Genomic DNA, 24,780 nt, shown 5'->3' with positions numbered 1-24,780 from the left:
ACCTGTACTAAATCTGGGCCAACCAAACTCTTCTCGCCAACTTCTGCCCAACAATGCAGAGCTCAACATGGACGCTCATACAAAGCTTCGTAGGGAGCCATGCCAATGCTCGCTTGGAAGTTGTTATTATAAGCAAACTTGGCATAGGGAAGGTAGTCATCCCAACTGTCCTTAAAATCAAGCGTAAACGCTCGCAACATATCTTCTAGTATCTAATTTACCCGTTCCGTCTGCCCATCTATTTGTGGGTGGAACATGGTACTAAACTTCAGTTGTACTCTCATTGCTTCTTAGATTCGAGTCCAGAATATAGACATGAATCACGTGTCTCGATCCGACACAATCTCTATAGGAACTCCATGCAGCCATATAATCTCCTTGATGTACATCTTGGCTAAATCATCTGCTAAGTTCGAAACTCTAATCAAGAGAAAATGAGCCGATTTTGTCAATCGATCCACAATCACCTAAATGGAGGCATGCCCCTTTCTTATCTTCGGTAACCTGAAAATGAAATTCATGGATATGAAATCTCATTTCCATTCAGCTATGGGCATGAGCTGAAGTAAACCAGGAGTAAACCAGGAGGTCGGCGATGTTCGGCCTTGACCTGCTGGCACGTGAGACAATGAGACACGAACTCTGCTATCTAGGCCTTCATGTTGTCCCACCAATACGAACGTTTCATATCTCGATACATTTTCGTACTGCCCGGATGCATTGCCATCTTTGAATTGTGGGCAACATCTAGAACTTTCCTTCTCAAGTCATGGAGATTCGAGACACATAGGCGGCCAAGATATTGTAAACCTCCGTCTAAACCAAGTCTCCATTCGGATTCTTCACTGTCACTTGCTCGTTCTCTCATCTTCACCAACAGTTCATCTTCTTTCTGAGCCACAATGATTAGGTCATCAATAAGTGGTTGCACGTGGATGTGTGCGATATTTTTAAAAGGCTCCTTAACTATAAGCTTCTGTTCAAAGTCTAGCACAAACTCTACCATATTCCACTCTTCTATCATCAGCGGAGCTGCAAATTCTATTGTCTTCTTGCGGCTCAACGCGTCGGCCACAAGGTTGGCCTTGCCAAGATGGTAGGAGACCTCAAACTTAAAGTCTTTCAAGGTTTCCATCCGATGTCGTTGCCTCATGTTTAGGTCGCTCTGCGTAAAAATATATTTAAGGCTCTTGTGGTTGCAAAAGAGATCGACTCTTCTCCGTAGAGGTAATGTCTCCAGAGCTTTAATGCGAAAATGACCACCGCTAATTTCAGGTCGTGCGTGGGGTAGTTTTTCTCATGTTTCCTCAACTATCGCGAGGTATAGGCGATCACCCTATCCTTCTGCATAAGTACGCATCCCAAACCGACTCGAGATGTGTCGGTGTATATAGTATATTTGACCCCTTGCTCTGGCAATAATAGTACAGGTGCAGACGTCAGCTTGTCCTTTAATTTCTAAAAGGCTGCTTCTACTTTCTCGTTCTAGGCAAACTTAAGATCATTTTAAGTGAGTTGAGACAATGGTCTGGCTATCTTGGAAAATTCTTTAATGAATCGGTGATAATAGCCGGCAAGTCTGAGGAAACTCCTCACTTCTGTTACTGAACCAGACTGTTCCCAGTCCTGTACTGTGGCCACCTTGGCAAGGTCCACGGCTATCCCTTCTTTGGAAACTATGTGCCCTAAGAACTTGACTTCTTCCTTTCAGAAGTCGCATTTCCGGTACTATACAAATAATTGATTCTGCCTAAGGGTATCAAGGATTGATCGCAAGTGCTCTTCGTGATCTTTTCACACTTAGAGTATATCAAAATGTCATCTATAAACACAATAATGAATCGGTACAGATACGGCCGAAATACCCTGTTCATGAGATCCATGAATACGGCCGGTGCGTTTGTAAGTCCAAACGACATCACTAAGAATTCATAGTGCCCAAAATTAGTCTTGAACGTTGTTTTCTACACGTCTTCATTCCTGACTCGCAACTGATGATACCCGGACTGTAGGTCGATCTTAGAGAAATATTGTGCCCCTTTCAACTGGTCAAACAGGTCATCTATCATGGGCAAAGGATACTTGTTCTCGATCGTGACGTGATTCAGCCTGCGATAATCAATACACAATCGCAGCGATCCGTCCTTCTTCTTTACAAACAATACAGGTGCTCCCCAAGGAGATACACTAGGCCGTAGAAAACCTGAATCCAACAGATCATCTATTTATCTCCTCAATTCCTCCATTTCACACGGAGGCATGTGGTATGTTGGTAAGGAAATGGGCGTCGCACCAGGCACAAAGTCGATAGTAAAGTCGATCTCGTGCTGAGGAGGTAGTCCAGGTATTGTTCTAAACACGTCCATGAAATCTTGGACTACAGGCATGTCCCCAAGTGTCGGACCAGCAACATTTTCCAATAAAGAAGTGTAACAACTTATGCGGTAGGGCCAATTGACCTGAACTGGGAAAGTAAAGGTCGTGCCCTCAGGTCCATGGGTTGTCACCAATCCGGTATCGCAGTCGATCTCTGCCTTCATTTCGGTGAGTCAATCCATGCCGATGATGGCGTCGTAATGATACAGCAGGGTGACAATCAGGTCGATGCACACTGTTCTGCTTCCTAAGTCCATCAGGCAATCTTTACAAAACTTAGTAGCGTTAGAGAAGGTCCCTGTTGCGGTAAGAACTCTCACCCCAACCATAGGGATAGTGTTCAGCCCTAAGCGCTTGACTGTAGAGTACGATATTATCGAAATAGTGGACCCGGTGTCCAACAATAGAAATACAGGTGTACCTTGAATGTGGGCAGTGACTTCAAAGGCTAAAGGGACTGCAGTTGCTGACTCAAATGCATCAGCTGCAAGTGCATGTACACACGCTTATTGAGAACGATTGGGTCGCGCTGCCATAGGTCGTTGAGGCGGTCTATTTCGAGGTACAGGTGGTCGGTAAAACGGCTATGCTGGTGGTGCAGATCGTAGAAGTGGAGTTGAAATAGCCTATGGCAGCTGGTGGTTGATCTTCTAAGGTGGCGTAAAGCCGTTATCCCTCATCTTAGTAAAACAATAGGTGTCTGTATAGCCCGCCAGCCTTTTTACAGTAGACGCACCACAGATCTGATCGCCTCGATTGGGTCATTGGAGCCATTAGCCTGGGAGGCGAATCTGCACGTGGCCTCTTACCGAGGAATGGTCGGTTCAACAGTTCAGGACGAGGCCTTGGGCCCATGGGTATACGTGTCCAGGACAATCTATCTCCATCATGCTCAGCTCGCAGGGACATGTTCACTAGCTCAGCATAGTTAGGAATGCTAGCGCAACACATCTTAGTGCGGATATCGGATCACAGACCCTCTGAAAATCACCACATTCTCATCGGCTCGTCTGCTAAGATCAGTAGAGCATATCTGGCCAACTCCGTAAAGCGGTTCTTGTATTAAGCAACAGTCATCCCTCTCTGTCGGAAGCGGAGAAATTCACCCTCCTTTTCATTACGGTAAGTGAGGGAGAAATATTTTTCATGAAAACGTGTTTTGAACACGTCCCACGTCCACACGTATCCTGTGGGAACGGTTCGTAAGATGTTGTCCCACCAAAGACTAGCCTCCTTCTCGAACATATAGGTCACAAGCTCCACTTGCTCTGCCTCGGTACAGTGCAGTGGCTTCAGCATCTTGGATATACGATCTAACCAATACTCTGCATCCTCGGGTCGGTGAGTACCCGTAAAAGTAGGAGGACGGAAGTGCTGAAAAAGCTCAAATATGCCACTCGTATTCATCGTTCCATCAGGCTGCACAGGTGGTACAAGCGAGACCATGTTCATGTTTTGGGCAATGGCCCTGCAATAGTGGCTAAAACTGTTGTTGTTGCTGCATCAAGAGTATCATCTACTCCAACCTATCAGGAGGAGAAGCTGCCTAAGGCACGTGTGGCGTCGATGTAGACACACGGTTCTATCCCAAAATCGGTGGTGCACTAGGTGTTGGCTCACTGGTGGGGCCAATGGCCGGCTGTGAATCCGGCATTGTCTCGATATCCGAGCCTAAACTAGGGTCCGTATGGCATCGCTTAGGGGAGGTGCCCCATCAATCGATCCACCAAGAGCGAGACGTGTCATATTCCGAGTGGTTTTCGGAGGCATTCCCTATATACAACATAGGGTGCATCATGTGTAAGATTTAGGATGATATTATCCGTCTTGTCCACACAATCTACACATTCCAAATCAAAAGAAGCTTCACGCATTTCATTTAACCAAAATTGTTACAATACATGAGATATAGTATTACATGAATCATGACAGAGGATGCATGTGAGCTAATTTAACAAAAATTTTAACACCAACCACTCTAACATTTAACTAAGCCTACCAAGGCTATTACAAAGTAAAAATAAGAAACAAAGAAAACCAAAAGACAACTACAACACATAACTAGTCCGCTGACTCTGGTGAAGGTGGAGGCACACCCTTATCCTGTATATAGCACAGGAGAGTCTTCAAAGTGAGTGACATTCTCTTGAATTTCTGTTTCAGATAAGCCTGATTCTCCTTAACCTCTTGTTTCAGGGCGGCCTGATTCTCTTCAATCTTGGCCATGAGAGCTTCTAAGGCGGCCTGATCATGGCGGTCCTCACGAGTAGCACTAGGAGGTCCCCCATCAGGGTCTTAGGCCTCCTCTTCTTTGTCCTACTCTTCTTCCTCACTGCTTTCTTCTTCACCACCTCCCTCATCATTTCCTTCCTCATCTTCACTTCCATCTTCCTCTTCACTCTCTTCCTCTATCTCATCCCCATACTCATCAAGTCGGGCTTGGTATTGCCTAGGGTCAATTCCCATGTTGTTGAGTGTAGTATCATTGATGAAGTGGATCGGTGCAAGATTATCCATGTTTAGTCTGAAACTGAAATTACGAGTAATCTTGCAGATAAGTCGGCCAAATGGGAGTGATGCGTCTCCCCAAGTAGAGCATGCGGTCCTGATTATCTGGGACAGGGCGAAGGTAAGCAGGCACAGCTTGTCTCCCTGTCCAGCTCTGTACAAGAAGTCCACCATAAGGCGAGTGCATTCTATACAATTACTCCACCCAAGATACACGTTATACGTGCATATGTGGTGGAGTAGGTGGAAGTCTGCCGTCATGCGTGTCAATGCGAGGCTATCGTCTCACCTCAAATAAGTTAGTCTGCCACAAAGAAAATGTGTGCGGTGTTCTCTCTCTCATCGACTAGTGAGATGAGATGCACTAGCATGTACCACACCACGTTCAATTCCCATAATTCGAGCTATGACGTTCACATTAACTATGGCTTCTTGCCTCCCCAAAGGGTTAGTAAATTGAAGAGGCTCCAATAGTGGGTTCTGTATGTGAGCATAGAAGGCTCGTAAGGTGCCTTCACTTGCATGAGACTTGCCTTCAAACATGAGACCCCACCCGGTCACCAACAGGAGATCAATCGCTGGATACAGTCCAAACAGCATATCATACTCCCAAGATCCAAAGCATCACTTATGCAATATAAATAATGATGTTTAGATGTTGTCTATGTCAACGCATTAAACATGAGTGGGATTACACTAAAACAGCATATCATACTCCAGATATAATTAAAGTAGCAAGCGGAAGACTAGATATGTATATCAGAACGGTAAATGTTTTACAACCTCCAGAGAATGATGATGTAGCAGGGTTTAATATATACAAGGGTTGTTTCAAAATATACAAAATGACAAAATATAGGTGTCCAACCAATTCATGTATCCCTGTAATCCCATCGAAGCAGCACGAGGTTTACATAGACCTGCTAGAGAGCTGAACATAAGAGAACTCTTCCTCCTCATCTAAGAAGTCCAACTCCGCTGCATATACATCCTCATCACCTGCATATATAACAGACTCTAGTTAGTGTTTTAAAACACCGTCCCAGAGTGGGAGTGAGTAATCAACTCAGTGGTACTATAAGGTAAAGGTTAACATGTTATCAATTCAATCAAGCAGTAATGATAAAGCAATAAAACAATCATTCCCTAACTACTCTTATTAATGCAGGGATGGTATGCAGTAATGATGTATGCCCTCGCACAAAGCTCCCTCAAAAGCGACTCCATCAACCATTCGCATATGGTAAACACCCTAAACGTGCACTTCCTCGCCAAAACACATGCAAATGCGGTGCATGGCCGTGTTAGCCAAGTACTTAATTAGGCTTATTCATACAACAGATTTGGAAAGTTAAGGTACCTCCCTTTATATCATTTACCTAAACCGGAGGATCCATCTAGGGTCGTTAATCCTAGTTAACCACATACGATAGGCAAGTTGTAGAGCATCACCCCTAATGAAAAGCAGTGGATAGGCAAATTTAAGAGTTTATACTTGAGGTCACTACGGGGAGGCTCGTCACCTCAGCGTAGGCCGACAACTTGAATACAGTGTCCCATACCACCATATTCGACTCACGAGTTTGAGTTGCTCACTGATCACTATGGGGAGGCTCGTCACCCCAGCATAGGCCGACAGCTCGACCACAGTGTCGCATACCACCATGCCCGGTTCATGAGTCTTAACGGATCGTGGTACCATGGTTGAAGTAGGTCTGTACATTGGTAAGTGGTACCTTAAATTCAAGTAGTGATGTCCATACATGGTAAACACACAATAGGCCCATCGGTTTATTAGACAAGTTCGATGGGTACGGGCGCACACCGAATTAATCGACATGGATCGCGTAAGCACTCCCCATGGCCTAACCACTGTCAACAATCGTCATACGACCCGGATTCACCGAACATATCAAATGTGGCGAGACGAATTCGACCACTCAATGAAAATTATTACCGATTGCCTGGACTACGTTGCAATCTCAATCTTACTCAGATGTAGCATGTAAATACATGTGAAAATCATATCAACATTTGACAAATAATTCAAATCAATATCTCATTTGAGCATTTCATTAAGCATATTGAACATGTTACCAAACATTGTATTTCATTCATAAATTGCGTAGTCGAAAATTAAGATTACATGAAGAAAACTATACATATAGATATGGTAATTGAGAATCCTATCTCAATACCCTTATTAAATACAATTCATCAACAATTTCTCATTTGGGCTTTTATCAAACACCTAGACTACACATACTAATTACATAGACTAGACTAGTTACGACATGAACTATAACAATTCATTACATAACAAGATCATGATACACATGACAAACATGAATCCCAGATTTATAGTCATGACAAGCACAAATCACAATTTCATATTCATTCAAACATTTCAACAAACACATGGAATGCATCATATATTCAATATAGTTCACACATGTATAATTTGTCGAAAACGTCGTAACTAAGATCCGTCGTAACTAAGATCCTATGGTAGGAATCAAGTCAGACATAAATTATTAGCTGATATTGGAAGCCTTGAAAACCATAAACTAAACGTTTATAGTCTGCACCTTTCGTTAGATTACTCGATTCGGACGCGGTTCGAATCCTACGTTCCCGAAAATGGAATAATGGGCACCTAAATCATGAAATCCGTTAGCTAGGTCGACAAACGACTATTCTAAACCTTAACTATGGCGTTAGGGTTTAGATTTCTTACCCAAATCGTAGTTGAAAAGAGTCATGTAGCGCAATAGAGAGGTGAATCAGTGCATGGAGTTGTGGGAAAGAATCCCAGCAAAGATCTCCAAGAATCTCTCTTCCTTCCTCTCCTATTCTCTCCCTCTCTCCTAGGGTTTGGAGCAAATTCGTATGAGAGAGGGGTGTAGTGGTTTAAGGCCTTTATATAGGCCCAAAACTGGTGTAAATGGCCCCAGGGCCATGGTATACTTGATTTACATCCAAAGGGCGACTGTTTCTGCCGAATGGGGTTCATCTGGAGGTCCACTACTCACTTACAGCGTAGGGTAAGTTCTCTGACGATGGATCTATGCCAGGATGTGCTTTCAATGCGATTGGACAGGCCGATCGACCGTGAAGGACCTTTATCAGATCAACGGTCGTTGTCACTCAATCAAGGCCATAAGTATACGGATATGAGCAGCGAAATTTTCCTGATCCATGAGTGAAGTTCAGTCAGGAACTGACAGTCTAAAATCCCCAATTTCGCCCGCAAGCGAACGGCCCAATTTACTTAAGTTTCGTTACGTTTTCCAAAGATATTCACATTTCTCACACACTTCGCTCAGGGCTCAAGTTGTGCGCTTCCGGATACTATCTGGGCTCGATTTCTATGATGGTTGTCAAGCCCAATAAGACGGTCATAACCCTATAGTTTCACGGTCATCAGACTTTCGACGTGTGGTCCAGGTCCGATACGGAGTTTCAATGTGCTCTCGAGAGCAACAGGCTTTTCGGATTTCTCCTACGTTTTTAAGTAGTGTTGACTCAGTGATTGTGATGGTTTTGAGTCTTGCCATTGGTATAGGTAGTGGTTCGAATTAAATCCACTGATTTATTTAGTTTAGTACTTAATTAATTTTCATCTAATTCCTACAGAATACGATCCTTAGGGATTTCTGCCTGTGGTGGTACTCGGGTATTCGTACAGATTTTTCCGAGACGCTATACCAGGGTAATTATCTTTTTATGGGCGACCTTAATTTGTTTACCTTTCTGGGAATCGCCACATACAATCTTGCCTCTATTTTTTTTTCTTTAAAAAAAAAATAATAATAATAAATTGGGAAGCCCTCTCACTAGATTTTTTGAGCTTAGGCCAGAGAAATTTCGGTAATGAACATAGCTGAATCTTTGGTGCCAAAGTTCGGACTCATTATCCCTAGCCATCTGGCATCCAGTGGGTAAGATGGTTTCTCCACCGCTTTGAATCACATAGTAGTTATCATTGGTGTGAAAACCTCTCGTAATCAATTTGCCTATCAGATATGAGATTTCACAAACCTCTTTGAAAAAATTTACGGAATGTTCTTTGTCCCAAACCTGGGATATACTCAAGAGATTAAGCACAGTTATTAAAAAATCACATGCAAAAGTGAATCACGCGGGCCACACAAAGTGATACAGTTTCAAGGGTTAACATTGTCTTACACACTCTGTTATTGTGTCCACTGAAATCATTGAATACACTGAAATATTCACCCGAGGCCTAAAGTATGGTAACTTACATGGTGGTCCAGATGGATTTTGCACATACATTAAGGTGGGGCCGTCCCCATTTTTTTCACAGCAAAGGATGCTGTGAGGTCCCGTGCTTATAAACGGTCCTTTTGCAGTGATTCTCAACATCAATTTGTCGATGTATTTTCTTACATGCTCATCACGCTCTGTAGCCCCACCATGAAGTACGTGTTTTATTGACAAAGTCCATATATTTTATATGGTTGTTTTGTGGCATGATCCCTAAAAAAGAGTCTGATACAAATCTTAGACGAAACATACTTAGAGGAAAGTGGTGATTCAACACCCACCGTTAAAAACTTTCTATGGCTCATTGTAATTTTTATTTGCCATCCAACCTGTTAACTAAGTCACACAGACATGCTGATTGCATCACCCGGATATGGATGAAGGGAAAACCCAAATATCAGCTTGATACGAACTTTTGTGGCCCCTGAGAACTTATTAATGGTGGGCATTCAACTAGCGGAGTTTCTTGTGTTGTGGCCCACTTGCGACTTGGATTTACCTCATTTTTTGGCTCATACCTTAAAATAAGTTGGAAAAATGGATGGATGGCGTTGATAAAGCGCATGCATCATGATGTAGCTTATACCTTAAAATAGGTTGGAAAATGGATGGATGGCGTCGATAAAGCGCATGCATCATGACGTGGCTCATATCACACTGTCCACCACGTCACGCTGCTGGCGTAGCGTCAGCATGCAATCCTCACCTAATCTACTCCCTTCCAATTTTTGGAAGGGACCCACCTTGTTGTTGTAAGAAATCCACCCCGTCCATCCATTTTGGGAGCTCAATTTAAGGTATTCTACAAAAACGAGGCTCAAATCAGCCACACGAGGACAACTCGGGAAACAAGTGTGGGTATGTTTTGTCACCTCAAATGTAGCCATCCAACGCTGAAATTTCTCAAGCACACCTTCCAGGGTCTAAGGAAGCTCCACACCATTTTTGAGCAAAATCAGATCAACTGTAACATCTTGAATTTTTGCGGCCCTGGAATAAAAAGCATACAAATAATTCTTTAATACCCTATCAATGGAAGCTTATTACATTATTAGAGTTTGTAGCGAAAAAAAAAATTTCGTGGTATTATCCTTCTTCTTTTCTTTTTGAAAGAATATTCCATAAAATGATTATCGGTTGTGTCATCAACCTATAATTTACCTGCAATATCTGTATGGTTGAAGAGGATCAATGCCCTACTCATATTGATGGTTATCCTTTAAGATTAACAATAATTCAAGGGATTCATAGGAATAATATACGAGTTCTGATACGTCTCGTACTCCACCACTACGAGTGGTATCAGTATGTGCAACCAATATATATATATATATATATATATATATATATATATATATATATATATATATATATATATATATATATATATGAATGAATGAATGCATGCCTAGCAAAGTGTGTGCGATCCATCATATGTAGTATTATCACAATGTGGAATATAATTCATAAAAAATTTGGCTCACCTCGCATTCTCACACTACGGAGATTCGCCGACGTGTTTAACGTTAACGTGGATTTATACGAACATTTCAAGTCGACACAACAACATGATTGGGGGTTTTACGTGAAATGATGTGTTCATGGAGCAACTATTTGTGATCTCGAGAAGTTATGTAACAAGCATGACGATTTACTTACATCGATTGTGCACCACTTATCAACTTACGGAATTACGTGCCGACTAAGAGGGTCACTACCCGAAACGCATTACGTCTACGATAATATATATATGAACCACTATATATGAGGCATACAACACATCACTTGCATCAATAGGAAATAAGTCAAACCATGAGGATTTTGGAATTCCAAGACACATGCCCAAGCCATAAAAGAATGTAGCACAAGGTTAACCTAATAAATGAGAGGAGTAGCAATAAACTAACTCAATAAAATACAAGAGTAACAAATAAGCTAACTCAATAAAAATAAGGAGAGAGGAGCAAAAGGCTAACTCAATATAGAAGAAGCACGCGTTGCTCTTAAAATTAGCAAAGGGCAAAACTTGTATCCATCACCCCACATAAATTCATAAAAATCATGTATAATTAAAATCATACTTTATCCATAATTCCCAAAAGGATAAATAATTAATAATGGTAAATCAATTAATTGTATGAAAAATCACAGTAATATGAAAGTATGCAAAAACAAGATAAATCATATCAACTCAAATTAGTATAAGCTTAAAGAAATCCATAATCTTAGCCTTAGATCTAAACCCTAGGTAGATCTCGATTTAGGAAGTTTTTATATGAATCATAACATCGCTTGAACAAGAGGGAGACACCACACGTGTAGAGAAGGAGGATAATGGAAGACTGGGCTTTCTCTTTCTTTTTCTCTTTCTCTTTCGCTTTCTTAGACATAGTATCATGGGTGTGTGAGAGGAGAAGGGGACGCACTCCTCCTTTTATAAAGGAGTGGGCGTGTGAGAGGGGGTGTGTTTCACATACCACTTGTATTGGGTTTCTCCAATTTGACATTTTCTATCGATCTTTCTTTAAATCTAATTCGTCTAATGTGTCGGGATCGTCGAAGAGGGCTGGGGTATATGATTTTCTTGGTGACCCGAAATTTAGATTGACCTATCTTGAAAATTCTCCTAACGGGTGTCAAAACGAATTTGTTCTCAATTAACGGTCCACACTTAATGATTAGGGCCTAATTTTGAAAAAAATGTGTAGTCAGGATAGGCAAATTGTTAGACAAAATTTGGTGGTTGATCGATGGTGGAAAAAAACTAAATCTAAAATTTCACATTTAATACCAAAAGGAAGGAACTGGCTTCAACATTCAATGATGTAGGATCATATATTGGGGTGTAAATTTTGTACAACCTCATAGTCATATGAGACCAAAGTGTGGTCCAAATTTGAGTTGCGATGGACAGCAGGAAATGGTTAAATAGGAAGATTCAGATTTATAAGGAGTCGTAAACCTCTGAAGGATAACTTCTCGCCTAAGGAAAAGCATACGAAAGTGGGGTCTTTATATTTCATAGTTGGTCCATATTATGGGCAATCCAAGTCGTTCATATGAAGGGAAATATCTTACTACAACTACCCACGAGGTTTCTTCACTCAATAGACACCAAAATCAACGGTTAAGGGGTTAATTTTTCAATTGGGTTACTTTTACAATGATCTAAGGGCTGAAATTTGACATGTATGGTTAATTTATGATACATAAGCTGATATAAAATTTTACATCAAATGGATGGTGAGAACCACGTGATCTAGAATTTAAGGGTCTAGGTCATTGCATTTTCATAATTATTACTGATATGAGAGTTTTGAGAAATCTAAGGATTTTACATGGTTATAGGCACGTTTCTAAGTAATTCTTAAAAAAGAATTTGTATCTAAACCATTATGAATAAAGAATTATTCACCAAATTAATTAAGAGAATGTACATATATCAAGCAATATAATGAATGGTCAGATGACATGTTAAAAATAGGAAAAACTTGATGGTTAGTACTTTGATCATGTATGTAAGTGGTTGTTCGATCGGTTTTGTAAACGGGTGAACACAAGTGGGTTTTTGGAGTGATTAAGAGGTAGAACATATATACCGTTAAATTTAAGTGACTTGTTCACATGTGTAAGTTTCTCAGATTGTAGTTCTGATGGTGGGTTAAGCATATTCATAGGTGGTGACACTACACCAAAATCGCTATTTAGGAACGGCTACTCCTTTGGTTTAAGAACGGACTTAGGCTGTTTCTAATTTGGAGCGGTTTTCAGCCGTTCTATAACTTTTATTTCCCATTGTTTTAACGCACAAACCCCCCAAACCCTAAATTACTCTTTTCACAAACCCTTCCTCTCAAAACTCTCTCTCTCTCTCTCTCTCTCTCTCTCTCTCTCTCTCTCTATTATATAGAGATCTCATTGCTAAAATCTCTCCTTTTACAAACCCCTCCTAAAATCGTCCTCTCCCAAAACCAACTCTCTCATAGAGATTTCATTGCAAAAATCTCTTCGGTTCGTTTCTCTTTTCTAGATTTCCAATCTTCGATTCTCGATCAGGGTTTTAGTGGTTGCCTCTATCGGAGATGCTCGGATCTGGAAGAAGAATAGGAAGCAACATTAATGAGGGACGGATATAGCTGTTTGGATGGGTTCGGCAATCGCGGGCTGCAAATGTGGCACCGGAGATGAGAGAGATAGAAGACAAGGGTTTTGGGTGGCACCAAATCTACCAGAAACAATGATATGTTTGATTGGACCCCGCTATGGATATGGAGAGTGTGAAATTGTAAGGAGGGCTGCAAAGGAAAGATGTTATGCATGTTGAATTTCATGTTATTCTACATGTTTGACAAAATTCCTCAACCAAACTTATGTTTCTCAGGTTGGGGTTCAAGCATCTTGTTTCTAGATTAGTAATTATATTGTCTTATATTATTTTATTTATTATTTATGTTATATTTTAAAGCAACTTCCAGCCATCCATGGTTGGTGGGGCATGCTCTAGAGTTGGACAGTCTAGATCAAGGTACAAGTATCCATGCATGTGGTGGTTGTTAGTATATTATAATTTTGTAGTATCCAATGAAAGCTTTTAATTTAGTTGAGACCTTAGCCTTGTTTTTATTTGTTTGTTAAAATGATAGGCTATATTGGAAACCTTCTATCTTTAATTTCTTCCTTTTTCTCTTTTGTCAAGATGAATACTTGCAACTTGATGTGGGGCATCACACCACATTATGCATGTAAATGCATTTGTGTGGCAGAGTATGTGTGCAGAGGTGCTTTAGTTGCACTTTGCAGATTCTTTCACATGAAAAAGACAGAGAGTTACTTGAATAGAAACTAGCAAACCTGTTGCAAGTAAACGAAAGTTACTTGAATAGAAACTAACAACCCATTATACACATTGTTTAAAGATATAACAACTAATGTAGATTTCAGTCTTAATTATCTTTCCTTAGCCGCTTCTGTAAATTTTCTCCTGTTTTGTAGGAAGTGGTTGAGATCATGAAAGAATCCTTATATGATAACTATGTTGATGAGCATGGATTTGTTGACTTGCACACAACAGTGCAATGAGCCAACAGAAGGAATAAAAGCAATTCTCAAGTGCTTTGCACAAGCAATCAGAACTGCAGCAGAAAGATTACTTTTCATTTTCTATAAGTGTTACTATTGTTTTAGCCGACGCTAAATAGCTGGGAAAAGGTTGTAATTATCATTATGATCTAGCATTTTCTTTATTTTCTTATAATTATGAAAGTAATGGCATTTTCTTTAATCATATTTTACACTCTAGAATTCTGATTATCTGCAAACTTATTCCTTTATTTTGCAAATGCAAAGGATGCCACGGAAAAATCTCCTAAAATGCATGATCCCATTCACATTACACATTTCAGCTCGATTGAACTGTAGAAATTTGTATATAGGCACATGCTCATCATTCACGCACAACAGATTCTCATGTTACATCTGGTTATTCATTGTCAGGAATATGCAATCGGCTTGTAAATGGTAAATTGGTGAAAGTTTCAGAGTCTGGAGATCAACCTTCCTTTTATCCAGGCTCTGAAACCAACTGTGGAAGATGGCATTTCTTTATTTACCTGAATTGTAGTTTCCTTCTATCATATAATTTTAGGCAGTGCAGTGAATCAGCTTACATCACAATGTTTTATATTATTCAGTTTGGGTAATTGAGCATGTTATAGCCATGCTCATCTACAGGTGCAATATACAAGCCATACATCAGATGGTCAGCTGATCACATTACCTGGGCCTGAAAATCAGGCTAGTTAGTCATAAGGTGGGCTAGTGTAAAAGACTAAATGGAAAAAACAACATGTTCAGCCATCCATTTGTCTCATACACTGTTTAATCGTGACCAGTGAACCAGCTTAGCTTGGCTTTTGGGCTGGGGCATCTTTAGTGTAACCCGACTGTTTAGATCTTGCAATTTTTGTCCATAAGTAGTGTAAACAAATTTGAGGTTGCTTCATGCATGAGGGACTGCAGCCGGTTGCTGAGGAACTTGTGAGTCCTTGTTCCATCAACTCCTTGTTCTTTATCAACTCCTTGTTCTTTTTTCATTTGACCTTTTGCTTTCTAGGATAAAATTCATCCTTGAAAAGTATGGGTTTGGCGAAAGAATTTCATGATGCATTAGTTGTGAATTCAGAAAAAGCTAATCCATGGAGGTTTCCATGATAATGTGAGACACATCTTGCTGTTGACCATCGACCTTGGTTCAAAAAACTAACAACATACATTATTATTTTCAGTTTCTCTGGACTAGCCAGATCGGGAGATGCAATGTAAGGGGGAAGCCCTTCTTTTGAAAGAAAGGCTGTAGTTAATAAAGAGTGGTCCAGGCCAGTTATCATTGAAAGAGGCTCCTCATATGTCATAAATTGGGGAGCAAATGAGCAAGGGTCATTCAGGCTAAAGTTAATAAAGAGTGCTTTCATATGCTTTTGATGAAAGGATGGTAATCATACTTTGGCCATTCCACTTTATTAATGCACTTTAATTGGATAGTTCATCCAAACACACCCATAATTGCTGCATATAATGTTTTTCCCATGCAAGTATTTTCTTAGTTGTCTGTATGTCAGTGTGATATTAATAGGGTTTCAAAAGGAGTTTAGGGACTACCAGACAACTTCCGGTCAGCTATTAGCAGCGTTCCTTCTGCAAAATCTCTCACGTACTTTGGGCTGATCCTGGCAACTGGAATTTTCTTCATTTTCATCGCATTCACCATGTTCCTTCCAGCTATGGTGCTGATGCCTCAAAAATTTGCTCTTTGTTTCACTGTCGGTTGTGCCTTTATCATAGGATTGTTCTTCGCACTCAAAGGCTTGAAGAATCAGCTTTCATCTTCTAGAGTTTAGAATTCCGACATATTTTATTTTATTTTGTTTATGTGGGTGTACCTTATTTGAATTTTATTGTTACACGATGTATTGACTTGGGTTATACTGATTTGTTTTTCACTCCTTTTTTTATCATAATGATTTGGGCTTTTAAATGTTTATATAGTTTTAAAATCATTATATACTTCTTCTGCTTGATACTTTTCAGCTTAATGGACGTTCTCTGTATTTTTTTTAAAAAAAAATGATTGGACCATTTGTTAAATAGCTAGATTTTGAGCTGATTCACAAACTGTTGTAGTAGATAACATGACCATATTCTGGTTTTATAGCATCGTTGCATTGCTGCTGTGGTCCATCTGACTAAATATATGATTTTCTGGTCTGCAGTTTTGTGATGCTTCGGAAGAGGAAACTATTGATCAAAAGGCCATTGGTGGAAAGCAAAAGAGGCAGAAATTTTCAATTAGACATGTAAGCATGCATTTTCTTCCTGAACTGATATTCAACCTTTGATGTGTATGCCTTCGGATCTATTAACTAGACATTGAGATTTGAGAGACGGTGACTTCTCTGCTGCCATTTTCATTGGAAGTAATGAAGAAACCCATTGATAAAGTGGGGGCCAATGCTAAATGCTTGGGCCATATGCCAAATGAAACACTAAAACTCATCTCCTGTGCAAACAATCAGCTCTCTTTATACCTGCACAACTAGGGCATGTGTTCTTAGTTCATTCTGTAATGCACGTTGAAGATCCTAAACACAGACGTCAAATGATGAGTGAAAAACTTAACAAAGACCTGGTTAAGAATTCACAAATGAGGAGTGTGATTTGGCCATCTGATAGCATTTAGCTTGTTTTCTCAGTCAATCATGAAGGAATTGAAAACAATAATTTCAAAAAAAAAAAAAAAAACCTCCAGGGCTTTGTCTTCTCATGGATGTGTCATCAGCTTCACTCACTGTGGTGGTGTAATATACAACAATGGATCATTCGGAATCATGCATGAGGCCAACTGCAATAATGGATGATCAGGTTCACTTTGCTTCCACCATCAGAATTAAGCTTCTAGATTATACCAGTAGGCCCCAAACATCAGGTGCATTGAGGACTTTAGAAGTCAGTCCACACACTTACAACCTGATTGGAGTAGAGCTTAGCATCCGCTTCACTCACTGTAGGTAACTGCTTGCAAATAGGGAAAATAACATATTTTCTCCTTATATAAGGGGAGGATGAGTGTAAATTGTGATCCATTAATCCTCAAATACTAGAATAGAAGAGGTTTTCTCCTTATATAAGGGAAGGATGAATCATATGAGCATTAGGCTACATGTGATTTGGAAGCTTTCAATAGTCTAAGACTTCATATATGCAATGTTCCTTAAAAGCCAGAGTAGCCCCTATATTGTGAATGCTATCCATCCAAGTGGAGCCCAACAGAGCAATGAGCCCAGATTTACAAAAAAAAAAAAAAAGAAAAAGAAAAAGAAAAAAAAAAGATGAAGAGAATGTCAATCATGCATTAGATGCCCCAGTTGTTTCTGAAAAGATGCCTGACTGGATTGTTTTGTTTTTTTAAACTTATGTAAGTCAATAAGTTACTTCTTATTTAGTTTGGCTTTTAAACATACATAAGTATCTCTTAAGAAAAAGTAGGTTACTTCTTTTGCTTTTCTACTGCCAAAAGCAACTTATTTCCTTTATTTGAGTCTTTGGGGCATTTGGCAACCCACAAAGGAGTGGTTGTTTCTCTGCATTTGGTGGTACCAATGCCATGGGAATCGAAAAACCATCCAACCTTTTCATGCAGATGAGAAGATAGAAGGTCTCCGACAAGATTTGCAGTTGAAAACCAGGCAACCAGTTGAATACTAATGCCTATTTTCTCATGACTAATAGCATTAGTTCTAGATCAAATGAAAATCCCCTGTTCTCTATTGCATTATTCAATCCTCTAGACTAACACCTTATGTCAAGAATTCAGCATTAGATCATGATAGTGGAGTTTACAAATTTTAAATAGTTCCATGCAAGATGAAATGGGAAATCAGTTGAATGGTCTAATTGGTAGGCCATGTCTTGAATGGATCCTTGTAATTCTAACTGGTTGTGATGCTTGTGTATAGGTCGCACCATGAGAGTAGAGAAGCACCTGAATGAGATAGTGAATAGGTTGAACAAGACAAAAGTCGGAAGGAAGCCCGACGTGAAAGTTATGATGGTCTATCCTAGATTTCATGTCCGATTGATTCTTGACCTTCCAATTGATGATGCTTGCATTTCTGAGTCCATCCTGAAATTTTTAGTCTGTTATGTTTTGAAGGGTGTAAACCTTTTTGTTGGCTTTTCTTCATAGTCATGTCAGGAAGGCTGTAAACTGCTAAACAATCTTGTTTACTTCTGAAATATTTCATGTGGTATTTCCTTCGACCCTTCTATTTCTGAAGTTCACTGGGACTGAATAGATCTCTTCTAAGTTCTCAATTTTTGGCTTCTGCAAGCTTCCTGGAATATGTCCTGTACTATATATGGTGTTATAAGCCACTCATGTTGTGTTGTTTATGCACTGAGTGGGAAGCAGTGAATGCCACAGAAAGAGCGGACTTGAAATTTCAGCTGAGAGATAAAGTAGTCATTTCTTCATCGTATTTTGAAGTTCACCATACAAATTTACACAGCATAGGAGAATTCAATCCACTTCTTGATTGAGATGATTTGGAAGCCAAGCAAACTGTACTATTGATCCCGTGTGCTGCCTAAGTGGAGTAATTGATTTTGGGTAATATGGCATGGTGATGATTGGAACGCATGTCATGTCATTAGCTATCTTTTACCCATCATCCCACTTATGCTCCAATTGTTGCTTCAGCTCCAGCTTCAAAACCTCCTCTTGAGACCTTTTTTTTTTATTATTTTTATTTTTATTTTTATAAAGATAAGAATTTATTGAAAAAGGCAGCAAGTGCTGAGCAGAGACTGCCCCATGAAGAAACTTAGGAAAGAGGAAAGGGTAAAATGTGGCAATACCGAGTGTCCTGTTAGGATGGATTTGGGTCATTAATGGTGGTTCCCGTCACATGAACAGTTTAGGATTGCCATATGTATAGAGATTGATTAAGTGAATGATTGAAGTCTCATATTGTAAGTGTCAAACACATGGGATGGTCCGCTCCATGAAAAGATATTTCGAGTTCATTCATCAGGCATACATTCACATCAATCCAGACAGACCAGTTTGTAGGACCCCAGGGGTTGCATGATGCAGGCCCCAAAGTCGCCCATAGTCCAACAAATAGATGGTAGCCCAAACATTAGACTTGTTGAATGAAAATAAAATTTAATTCTTGGCAATTTTTCATATGGTAGTTTGTTAAACTCCATTGATAAAGTTGTTACTATTATTTTTAATATAAATCTAGATTTGGGGGCATAATTTGGATATTTCAATCTAAGTTACATGTTTGCCACGATGGCATTTTAAATGCCTATGCGTCAACCATACCACTCAAGTAGAGTATCAAAATTTTCTCTAGGAACAGAATCTGAAGCCAAAAATAAGCTTAAACATGGAGAGATCACTGTCCAGGCCTCTTGAGGTTTGATGAACAAGAACTAGTCAACTAAAAACTGTAGATATGTACCAACCATCAAAATATTCCACTTGCAGACAATTTTTTTTATTGTAAAGTAATTTATGTATGAAATGCATATGCATTCAAAATCTGAGAGGGAAGCAAATTTGCAATCTATTGCAATAGGATGCAGAGAACTCTAGCGCTTGGATGTTGGTATTTTTGAATGACTTGAACCATTTATATGATGGGCCTCACTTTGAATAGGCGATAATCAACAAAACTCTGATGGAAATACTACAGACGTTAATTTGATTATTCAATGTTCAATATAACTGTTCAAATGCAGGTTATTTGCTTTTGGAAAGTATCTGTTGAGGAAGAAGAATTTTAAGGAAGCCATCCATTTGCTAGAGGAGCTTGAGTGTGAAGGTGAAATGACTAAGGAAATGCTTTCTGCATGCTCAAGTGGGCTCTCTTACTTTTTGACTTGCATTTCGAGGATGCTGTAAATCATTTCTTGCAGTCAGAAACCATGTAGCCATCTGAAATCTTTCCATTTATAGTGCGAGATCCAAACCACTGGTCATAACTGGTATTGCTGATTCCCTATGAAATTTTATGTCATATGTTTTCTTCTGACTTGTGATTTTGTGACAAACATGTTTAAATGATATAATTTTGACCAAATGCAACTAGCTTGTACCAACCACTAAGTAGGAATCTTGCAAAACCTGCATAGAGAAGATTTGTTTTCTTTAGGAATGCTAATAATGGTGCAGTTTTCTGTTTGTAGTGAAGTGGTCTTAAGTTTGTACTTTGTAATGCCCTGGCAGGATCCATACATTTTCATACCTGCACAGTTTTTTTTTTGGGTAAATGTTCAGCATTCTATTTGTAAGGCATGTGTCAGAGGGAACTGTTAAAATACAATTCCATGACACCACCACCTTGCGCAAGAGCAGAGACTCTTTGATGTTGTGTTGGCATTCTCAAATTATCCAATCGACTCTTTGCACGGTAACAAGTGACAACTCTTGGTATTTGATTGTTTACTTTTTAATATTTGTATGAAATTGAATGCTCAACATCTCTTCTTTTTTTTTACGCTGGATAATTATCATTTCAATATACTGATTGATTTTGATTTCCCTTTCTTAGTCCTTTCATTTTTGTTGTTCTCTCGTTTCGTGGGTTGCAGGTTGAGTTTTGCTAGGCTTCAAGGGATTCAATGCTCACCGGGCCCATGACCAACCTAATAACTAAACACAACCAAGTATGTAACAATCATTTAGTGCAGAATTTTTTGCTGATATTGTTAGTTGGACGAGTAAATTAGGAATTTATGTCAATTCAATCTCCTTGTTTGCCTTCTTTTAATATCATGCACAATTTTATTGGCTTTTGCTTGTAGTTGCAAGGTTTTTTGGTTTAAAATTGTTCTAATATAAGAAAAAATACCGTTCCCAAAAAATAAAAATTGGGCTGGAAATTGAAATTTTGCGACGGTTTTCAACCGTCCCTAATTTTTTGCGACACCCTATTTCAAGAACGGTTGAGAGCTATCCCAAATTGAAAATTTTGGAACGGTTTTAAACCGTCCCTAATTTTTCATGATGCCCATATAATGTGAACAAGATAAACAGTTCAGAATCTCAATTCGATGCGTGTACGAATTGATGTAAATATTCAGTACTTAGTTTACTATGATCTAGTGGTCCAAAATCAAAGTGGATGGTCAGATATCCTTAGTGGTGAGTAGTTGACTGAACGGTGGGTTATGATGGATAGATTAGAATACTTAGATATATAATGATTGTCTTAAAATCAACAGTTGAATGACTTGATCTATGGATGAATATTATTCTCAATGGTCAGATTCATGTTGGAGAATAAATGTAAGGTTATAATAGCTAGATTGGTATCGTATACATGTACATACTAAGTTAAATTTCATGTTCAATACTCGGGCATTGAAAAGTTCGGAGTGTTACACTAACATATGGGCATTTTAAACCACTTCACCCCATTCAAGCTAGTTTCGGGTGAACAAGGTTTCAATGCCTCAAATTGGTCCCATCTGGGCCAAAATTTTTCCCGCAAACCTGACATAATCCAAGAGATGTCCATACAAGTTTTGAGCCAAATCGAACCAACTTAAGAGCCCTTCAGAAAACGTCACTCCACCCGAGCTTAATTTATATGAACTTGGTTTCAGCGCTTGAAACTATCTCCATCAACATTGAGAAATCTCTAGCATGCTTTTCATATTTCGAGGAAGCTCCATACAAGTTCTTAGCCAACACAAATAAAGATAGGGTTACATCAAACCACTTTATAGCACTTCACCCCACCCAAGCCCAATTAGTGTAAAATTTGTTTCGGTTTCTCTAACAGGCTTGATCCGACCTGAAATCTCTCTAGCAAGCTCTTCATGTACTAATGAAGTGTGACACCAAATTCAAATCGAATTGAACAAATATTAGGTCACATCGGACCACTGCACACCAATTTACCCTATCAATGCCTGATTAATGCAAACTCAGTTTCGGCCTGTCCAACAGGCCTGATCCCACTCAAAATCTCTCTTGAAAACTCTTTATGGTCCAATGAAGCGCAACACCAAATTCGAACCGAATCGGACAAAGATTAGGTCACATTAGACCACTTCATGCCAATTTACCCCACCCGCACTTGATTTAATGTGTACTTGGTTTCGGTCCCTCCAACAGTCCTGATTTGACTTGAAATCTCTTTGGTAAGCTCTTTATTGTCCGATGAAGTGAGATACCAAATTCGAATCAAATTAGACAGTTTAGGTCACATCACACCGATTTACTCCACATGCGCTTGATTAATGTGAACTCTTTTTTGGTTCCTCAAATAGGCATGATCTAATCTAAAATCTCTCTGGCAAGCTCTTTATAGTCCGATGAAGTGTGACACTAAATTCGAACTGAATCAGACAAAGATTAACTCACATCAAACCACTTCACGCCAATTTTTCCCACCAGCGCTTGATTAATGTAAACTCAGTTTCGGTCCCTCCAATAGGCATGATCTAACCCAAAATTTCTCTAGCAAGCTCTTCATGGTCCCATGAAGTGTGACACCAAATTCAAACCGAATCAAACAAATATTATGTCACGTCAGGCCACTTCACACAAATTACCCCACCTATGCCTGATTAATGTGAACTTGATTTTGGTCCCTCCAACAGGCCTGATCCGACCCGAAATCTCTTCAGCAAGCTTTTAATGGTCTGATGAAGTGCAACAACAAATTTGAACCAAATCAGATAAAGATTATGTCACATTAGACCACTTCACACCAATTTACCCAATCCGTGCCTAATTAGTGTGAACTTGGTTTCGATGCCTCAAATGTGCCTTATTTGGGAAGATATTTCTATAAGACAACCATGTGATGGTCGAATTAAGCTCGACAGCAGATTTGACCCGAATCGGACGAAAATAAGGTAACATCAGACCACGTCACCCTATTTCATATCATTCGAGTCGCATACAATCCCTATTTCATCTCATTCGAGTCGCATACAATTAAACTTAGGTGTGGTAGACATTCAACACACACTTTTTCAATGGGCGTGGTCCGCTTGATCGTTCGATTTGTTTCATTTTTTGCTCAATCCATAAACTTTTGTGCTAAAGTGGATGGATGGATTGGATGAAATACATAAATCACAGTCTGCCCCTCAGAGTTTACGATTGTATGCCCATCATACTATGTTACTGTGTACACAAGCGGCTTACACCTCAAGCACAACGGATTAAGTTAATCATGATCATTTTAAAACCAATGTGGCCCTTACCGTGGAGTCCATCTTAATGTATATATTCTATATCTATGCCGTCAATTCATTTTTCTACATCATTTTATACCATTTCCCAGAAAATCAGGAAGATCCAACAACGAGGTGGGCCATATCATGGGAAAACAAGGATGATTAACCATGATCGGGCCACAAAAGTTTAGGAACAAGCTGATAATTGTTTTTCCCTACTTTCAGCCTTATGTGACCTTATCCACCTATTGTATTATAAGTAAAAGCTCTATAAATATTGATCCGACACTTCTTCAAAATTTTAATGGTAGAGCGCTCAATCTTCACAATTTCATATAGAATGGTCCATTTAAGATTTGGATTAGGATGATTTTTCATTTCATGTCCCACTATGATGACCTGTAGAAATGGAAGGACGGTGAGGATATAGAATACACACATTAAGGTGGGTCCCACGGTTAGTGTCGCACCATAATTGATGGAGCCGGTGCCTAACCAAACTCATTCTATCCTAAACACAGGCAGAACTATCCGTACTCTTACATGTGACGTTGCATTAGGCACACAATTTCTTTTCTTTAAGATCAATTCCGACCATTAAAATGTAAACATAATATTTTGAAAAACCTAAAAATATGAGGCAGATATAATGATCATGTGGACCATAGCAGCCGGGGTTGTGTTTAATGGTTCATACGTAATCAAATATTCATACTTCCAATGGTTCATATACTACTCAGAATAGCCTCATTTTTAGGCCAATGAACAAAGAGTAAGTGAGAAAAAGGATGGACATTGTCTATCTCCAATGTTAATAAAAGTGGACCTCATTTCAATCTTCAAAAGGCAAACCCAAAAACTGATAATTCCATCGCAGCTTCCATTGGCAAAAATACCCTTATCAGAATTGATGAGGGGTTGGAATGATACCCCTCTCATTGCCCATTTGAGATATGCTTTCAAATCACTTTCCCCCATTAGAGGAAAGCCTATCTAGAAGCACGTGGTAGGATTGTATGTAAACGTACATACATCAACATAGAACTGTTTGTAGGATAAGCTTAACTTACACTTAAAGTAGTGGATCTGGCCTCTTAAATCCACCATGGTGAAGATGATCACTGTCAACTTAATCGAGACCATCCATCTCGCTGCTTCGGAGTGCGCACCCTTAGACTAATCACTGAAATCCAATCTGCGACCCGCAAATGAACCGTCAGGGTCAAATATGCCCATTTCAACCGACAAAAATGGCTATCAGAATCCATCGACGCTGCAAGTTTGAAACCATGACCCATCCGTAGTGCCCACTGGATGGAGATCACAGGCAGAACTACAGAGCAACGT

This window comes from Magnolia sinica, chromosome 5, assembly GCF_029962835.1.
Source record: "Magnolia sinica isolate HGM2019 chromosome 5, MsV1, whole genome shotgun sequence".
Taxonomy (NCBI): domain Eukaryota; kingdom Viridiplantae; phylum Streptophyta; class Magnoliopsida; order Magnoliales; family Magnoliaceae; genus Magnolia; species Magnolia sinica.
This window is presented reverse-complemented; position numbering follows the sequence as displayed.